The 7500-nt window shown below is 35.3% G+C and overlaps 1 long non-coding RNA gene across 1 annotated transcript in view; it reads left to right on the forward strand.

The window, feature by feature from the left end:
- The window catches only part of LOC106878568 (uncharacterized), a 3431-nt gene extending 860 nt beyond the window's left edge, over positions 1-2571 (forward strand). Inside the window, exon 2 of the long non-coding RNA XR_001410515.3 lies at positions 2343-2571. This is a non-coding gene — a long non-coding RNA (uncharacterized LOC106878568). The remainder of the gene's footprint in view (positions 1-2342) is intronic.
- The last annotated feature ends 4929 nt before the right edge of the window (positions 2572-7500 follow it).

Genomic DNA, 7500 nt, shown 5'->3' on the forward strand with positions numbered 1-7500 from the left:
CCTCTCTTTCTCTTTCGATGTGTGTGTGTGTGTGTTTGTGTGTGTGAGCGTGACAAAGTGTGAGTGTGTGTATATGCCTGGCTGTATGCATCCATATTTATGAATAAAATCGAAAACGCATGTAACACATAGACATCATATATATGTATATATATGTATATATATATATGTGTGTGTGTGTGTGTGTGTGTTTATGGACATATCTGTATATTGCATGTATGTATTTATGCATGTATGAGTGTGTGTATATGTGTATATATACGTACAAAGAGAGAGAGTGTGACATATATATACATGTATATAGACAGACGTTTAAACATGTAATTATATGCAGCACTGTTAGTGTCTGTGTTTGTGTGTGCATGTGTAGTAGTAGTAGTAGTAGTAGTAGTAGTAGTAGTAGTAGTAGTAGTAGTAGTAGTAGTAGTAGTAGACATATCTAGGTGAAGAATAGCAATGGCATCAAAGACTTTCTTTGTAAGAAATTCTAACGGTACAAGACAGACCTCAGTCACAAACTTTACAATCAAAACGGTCTGAACCTAGGAAAATAGAGACGCGTGCGTGCACAAACGTATACACATACATACATACATACATATGCGTGTGTGCATGTGTGCATGTGCATGTGTGTTATGTGTCTGCATGTCTGTGTTTATTTGGTCCTCTCTGTCTTTCTCTCTTTGTCTTCTAACTTCGCTCTCTCTCTCTCCCTCTCTCTCTCTCTCTCTCTCTCCGTCTCTCTCACCCTCTTTACATGTATCTATCATTTAGTGTATACGTCTGTGTTGATATTTGTCACTGTGCGCATGCGTTAGTGTTTGTGACAGTATAAGTATCTATTCCGACGTTCGAATATTTTCCTATTTTCCTTTTTGACTTTTGGTAAAGTTTGTTTACTGAGGAATCAGAGCTTATCCAGAAGACCATTCCTACAATGGCCAACCAGCCTATGTGCTTTTTGACAGTCAAGATTTTCGAGTCGGGTAACATTATCCAATGTATTCTTCTCGTTTTTATATCAAAACATACTTCTAAATGTGCAGTTTGAAAGCCATTTTACTGCGATTTCTAAAAATCTCGTAATACGATATTATCAACTGAGATAAAATTATAATATTGAAAAAGTATGAATTTTATGTTTCCTTTCCTTCAGAGAATTTCTATCCTTGGCCTATTTCTCAGAAAACATATCTTCACCTAGTTTAAAGTTATTTCAATGGTAACAATGATTGAACCATATTTTGCTGAAAAGATTTAATTAGACCTAAACATGCACAGCGCTGTCGAAAGACCTGTCAAAAATCAGATATATTCGACCAAGTAACATACGTTCATTTAATTTTTGACCACATGTATATTATATATATATATACATTCATGTATGGATGTATATATATATATATATATATATATATATATATATATATATATATATATATATATATATATATATATATATATACATGCTTGTACATTATATACATATATATATATACATACATATATGCATATATACACATATATATGTACAAACATATTTTATATATGTATATATATATATATATATATATATATATATATATAATGTGTATGTATATACAATACATACACATATATACACACTCACACATATATATATGTATATTTGTTTGTATATGGTATATGTGCGCATGCATGTATATATATATATATATATATATATATATATATATATATATATATATATATATATATATATATATATATATATATTTACATATATATGTGTGTGTATACACATATGCACGTACATATGTACGTACATATGTATACGTATTGATATACTTATTGATATAACGTAATACATATATATGTATCAATACATATATGTGTGTATGTGGAGAGAGAGAGAGAGAAAAAGAGAAGGAGACACACACACACACACACGCTATATCATGCGTGTGTTCGTTCATGTAAGTGTGTAAGCGTTAACGTATGACTATAGAATCTATACATACATCTCTACGTTCTCACGGTTTGTTTTCGTTTCCTTATTTTTCTTTCTCTTATTTTTCCTAGATATTTTTTCCCTCTGACACATGGTACTTCTTTTATCTAATGAATGTCATAGTTTGTCTACGCCAGTAGACAAACATATCTACATTACGACTGCTAAACATATATATTGTCAATAGAACTAGAATTATTATTGCCTAGATATAAATTTTATTCTCCTACTGTATGTATATATATAGACTATTGTTTCGAAATCTATTCTTGATCGCCGTATTTTTGTGGGGTTTAAAGTTCAAATTCAATTTTTTTTAAGATTAAAATATATTTTTAAACTATTCTTTTAGAATGAATAAACGCATGAGTTACCAGAAAGGAAAGGAAGCGCATTATATAGTGTGGTGTTGGCGCTTTTAAAAATGGCAGCAAATTTGTAAATTCGTTAGAGCGGCAGCTAGGATGGCTAGCTTTCGATATTTGTTCTTTGATGCTATTGCTGGTTCAAATCTCGCTGAAGCCGACTTGGCATTTTATTGCTTTGGTATCGATGGATAAAATATTAATAGATCAATGGAATCGATTCTGTTTCTTTTCTTTTTCAGAATTACTTAAAGCCGATGAGAATATATGTGTGTGCATGTATATGTGTGTGTGTGTGTGTGTGTGTATTACTTCCCGAATCATATAGGTTCGTAAAGCCGATTTCTCCGTTTCGTTATGTGCGTGTGTGTGTTTATGTTACTTCTCGAATCATTTAAACTCATAAAGCTGATTTCTCCGTTTCTGTGGCGTTTAAACCCCTCCTGGATGGGACGCCTGTCCGTCGCATGTTTACTCATTTTTGCGAGTTGATAGAAATGGAGCAATGTGAAATAAAGTGTTTTGCTCAAGAGCACAACGCATTTCCCGGTCCAGGAATCGAAACCACAATCTTACGATCAGGAGTCCAACACCCCTAACCACTAATCCATGCACCTACAAAGGTGGATGGAGGATGAGAAATTAATGTATTTTCAAATGCAAAACGTACTATGAGGAAAATATAAATTTTCAACAACTTTTCATGAAGGCGTCCCATCCAGGAGGGGTTTACACTCCACAGAAACGGAGAAATCACTCTTTCTTTTGACGAACCAAAGCAAGAGACTTTACATGATCATATGATATGCTAGAAGCTGATCCTATCCCTAAAATTTCAGTTTGGCATTTTGAAATAGGGGACACATTTGATAAGGTAGTCCTAGATACGCCAAACTCGAGAGAACGTGATGATGGTCATGGTTTGAACATCGTTGGTTATAGTTCGCTGATTCATGGCCGACCTTGAATTCAAAATTAATGACAATGCCACAAACAAAAGCCACCTCATCACTCTTGTATAGAAATATTGATACCAAATTTCGGCACCAGGCAAGCAGGTTTGATAGAGGAGTTATGTCAATTAAATCGACCCCAGGGTTCAATTGGTACTTATTTTATTCACCCGCGAAAGGATGAAAGACAAAGTGGACCCCGGTGGAAGTTAAACTCAGAACGTAAAGACGGACGAAAGGCTGCTAAGCATTTTTTTCCGGCATACTAACAATTTTGCCATCTCGCCACCTTGTTCTCGTACAGAAATATTAATATCAAAAATAATAATTATAATAATAATAACAATCGTTTCTACTGAAGGGTAAGAGGACTAGTAGATCACATCGACCGTAATATTTCACGGGTACTTGATTTATCAACCCCGAAAGGATAAAAGGCTGAAAGGCAAAGTCGCCTCCAGCGGAGTTTGAACGCAGAGTGTAGCGACGGGCGAAATACCGATAGCTCATCGCCTTATCAATAATGATAATAATAATAATAATATTTAATAATAATAATTTCTTACATTTACACGCGAAGTCATGAATATTGTCTGCAGGGGTATAGACGGTTAAATCGATCCAGTACTTGGTTTGTACATTCCCCGAAAGAATGGAAGGCAAAGTTGATTTCGGTAGAATTTGAACTGAATTTGAACTCGATACTTAGAAAGTCTAGAACCGTGGAACAAGAGCAGCCCTACCGTCCGACATTACCAGAATTTATATCAACTAATTTCATTCTCAATGATTTAGTCGCTATAACAAAAAATATTTACTGATGGTGTTGCATAAAGGCATTGAACTTGAAACTACGTAGCCTCGAAACAAAAGTGCTTAACGATTTGACCAGCCGACACACGATTCTAGAACATATGTACTAATGCTACATTTATTGATATTTTAAAGGGTATAATTTATTACATATGTTTTCTCTAGACTTGCCAAAACATATGTCCATATTTATTGAAGTGTGAACGACTGAAAATACTAACTGTTGACATAAACCTTAATATACTCAATATTCTCGCAGTCACGTGTCAAGGCAGCACTGAATTCTCTCTCTCTCTCTCTCTTCTTCTCCCTCCCCCTCCCCCTCCCTCTGTCTGTCTCTATTTCTATATTTCTCACCCATTCACTCTTTCTTTCTCTCTCTCTCTCTCTCTCACGCACTCACTCTCCCTCTCTCTCTCCATCTAGCTCTACATATATACGTACATGCATATATATATATGTATGTATATGTATATATAGGAACAGGCGTGGCTGTACAGTAACAAGTTTTCTTCCCAACAACATGGTTCTAGGTTCAGTCCCACTGCGTGACACATCGGGCAAGTTTTTCTACAACACCCATGGGCCAACCAAAGCCATATCAGTGAATTTGATACACGGGAATTGAAAGAAACCTGCCATCGAATATACATATACATGTGTGTGTATGTGTGTATATGCGTGTGTGTCTGTGTTTAACCCCTACCACCTTTTGACAACCGGTATTGGTGTGTTTACGTTCCTCTAAGCTAAATGTTCGCCAAAAGAGATCGATGAAATAAATGCCAGGCTTAAAAACAAAATAAGTATTGGCTGTGATTCATCTATTCGACTTAAAATTTCTCAACGCAGTGCCCCAGCTTGGCCGCAGTCTAATGACTGAAACAAGTAAAATAAATTATATATATATATATATATATATATTCTTTTTTTTTTTTAAGTTTCAGCTTAGAGCTGCGGCCATGCTGATGCACCACCATGTTGCTACACTATTATTACAGTATGTGGCACTTGGTGAAGAATGGAGTTTGATTTAGCAACCCTCATTTGCACCTCCTGCCGCGAGGTAGGTTCATCTGGGACTCTCGATAGGAAGAGGTCCAGCTTTGATTTAAAAACTCCTGCATCTACTTTGTGCAGATTCCTCAGACTCTTTGGGAGAATATTACATATACATATAGGCGCAGGTGTGGGTATGTGGTAAGAATTTTCTTTGATTAAAGGTGGTGCTCCAGCATGGCTGCAGTCAAATGACTGAAACAGGTAAAAGAATACATATATATATATATATATATATATTATATATATATATATATATATATATATATATATACACACACACACATATATACGCATACACACGCACATATATATATAAATTTTTTTAAAATAAATCCGCCCTTTCAAAACCTAGCCAGGCTCATGGGCCCGGTTTCCCGGTTTCAATGGCATATGTGTTCCCCAGCTGGATGGGACGGTAGTCCATCGCAGCGTTACTCACTTTTGCCTGCTCAGTGGACTGGAGCAACGCGAATTGAAGTGTTTTGCTCAAGAACACAACGCGTCGCCCGGTCCAGGAATCGAAACCACAATCTTACGATCATGGTGACACACACACACATATATATATATACACATAATTACACTTACACTCATATTCACACTCTCACACGCACACAGACATTATATATATATATGCAGAGAACATACACAGACTTTTTGAATTATTGTAGACTGGGAGATAGGATTTGATGGAGACAAAGATTAATACAGCTAAGGTTCAAATGGGACAATATTCCTAGGAATAACTTGCCAGAAGGCCAGATGGCCAGAGTGTAATTTTGGTTAAAAAAATAATTGGCTATCATTAAAGAGTGTATAGGTGAGGGGTAGTAAGAGTAATAAGAACCCAGGTAGTTACGTCGACCTCGCCTTTCGGGTTAGTTCTTTTGGTTATTTTTTAAGGGATTGCCAACGCATCATTTCAGAGAAGTTAAAAACGCTGCCAAAGGAAAGAAAATATTATGATATTTGAGAGATGAGAATTTGCTGAAATAAGGGGTATTTTCGGTTTCTGATTTTTCTCTTTTTTTTTTTTCGGGAGCAGTTCTAAATAATTGCCAACTCACCGGAAGAACAGTACGTCCTATATTAAAGCACTACTCACATATCTGGGTCGATGTCTCACACACACGTGCGCGCTCAGATTGTCGCAAACTATATCTATATATATATATATATATATACAACTGAACAACGTAATATTAAGTACTTCCAAATTGCTTAGAAAATAAACGGTTACCATGGCAATCCATGGAGTATGAAGCACTTTTCAATGTTGACCTTTTTTATCTGGACCTATCTGGAAATGTGTTGTATTCTTGAGCAAGACACTTTATTTCACATTGCTCCAGTTCACTCAGCTGTCGAAATGAGTTGCGACGTCACCGGTGCCAAACTGTATCGGCCTTTGCCTTTCCCTTGGATAACATCGGTGGCGTGGGGAGGAAAGGCATGGGTGACCGCTTGTCCTCAATGAACAACCTTACTCGGAATTAAAACTCGGAGGGCATCACTCTAGGTGCAATCTCATAGTCATTTATGACCGAAGGGGGTCTTTAACCTCATTTGGAATTCAAAAGAATTAATACAATAACAGCCTCAATAATGTGTGTTTGAGGGAAATTTAACTACTATTTCTAGCCGATCAAAGAATGCCGTAGATGTTACTTCGTTGCCTCATTAATAAAGCACGCTTCATGTAATGGCAAGGAAATATAACGCTGTTTCATACAATGTAGTTTAACCATGTATGAATGTAATAATCTATGCACAAGGTTTGCGTACAAGGGATATTAAATGCTACTGGAACCGCCTTCTCGGACTTAGAAATTAAAATAAAATCAAATAATGATTTACAAAAATAAATAGTTACGCTGTAAGGAATCGATATTCTAACGGGCTTGATTCTATATTGATTTCAGTTTTTCTGGAAAAAAAAAATGAAAAAAAAAATGATACAACTAATAATAAAAACTAAATAAATGAAACTCATCGATTCTGACCAGGATTCATGTGTTAATTCCCTCGATGCTACCAATATTTCTCTAAACATCAATCAAATCCATGGATGTATTGCATGACAGAGTTATCGGTTGCCTTCTTTTGTTCTGGAACCATCGATCAATAAATACATTTTATTTTATTTATTTTTTGGGGGGTTTTTAGTGAAATCCATAGTAATTTTGAGTCAATTGTTTTCATTTTCTAAATCAACTTTTTTGCTTTTTTTTTTTTTTTTTGACTTTTCAATCGTAGAGAGATTATCCGAATTAAATCTGAATTTAGATATGGAGAGAAGAAATGAAGTGGAATTTAG

Source organism: Octopus bimaculoides, chromosome 8 (genome assembly GCF_046866305.1).
Source record: "Octopus bimaculoides isolate indiv1 chromosome 8, ASM4686630v1, whole genome shotgun sequence".
Lineage (NCBI taxonomy): Eukaryota > Metazoa > Mollusca > Cephalopoda > Octopoda > Octopodidae > Octopus > Octopus bimaculoides.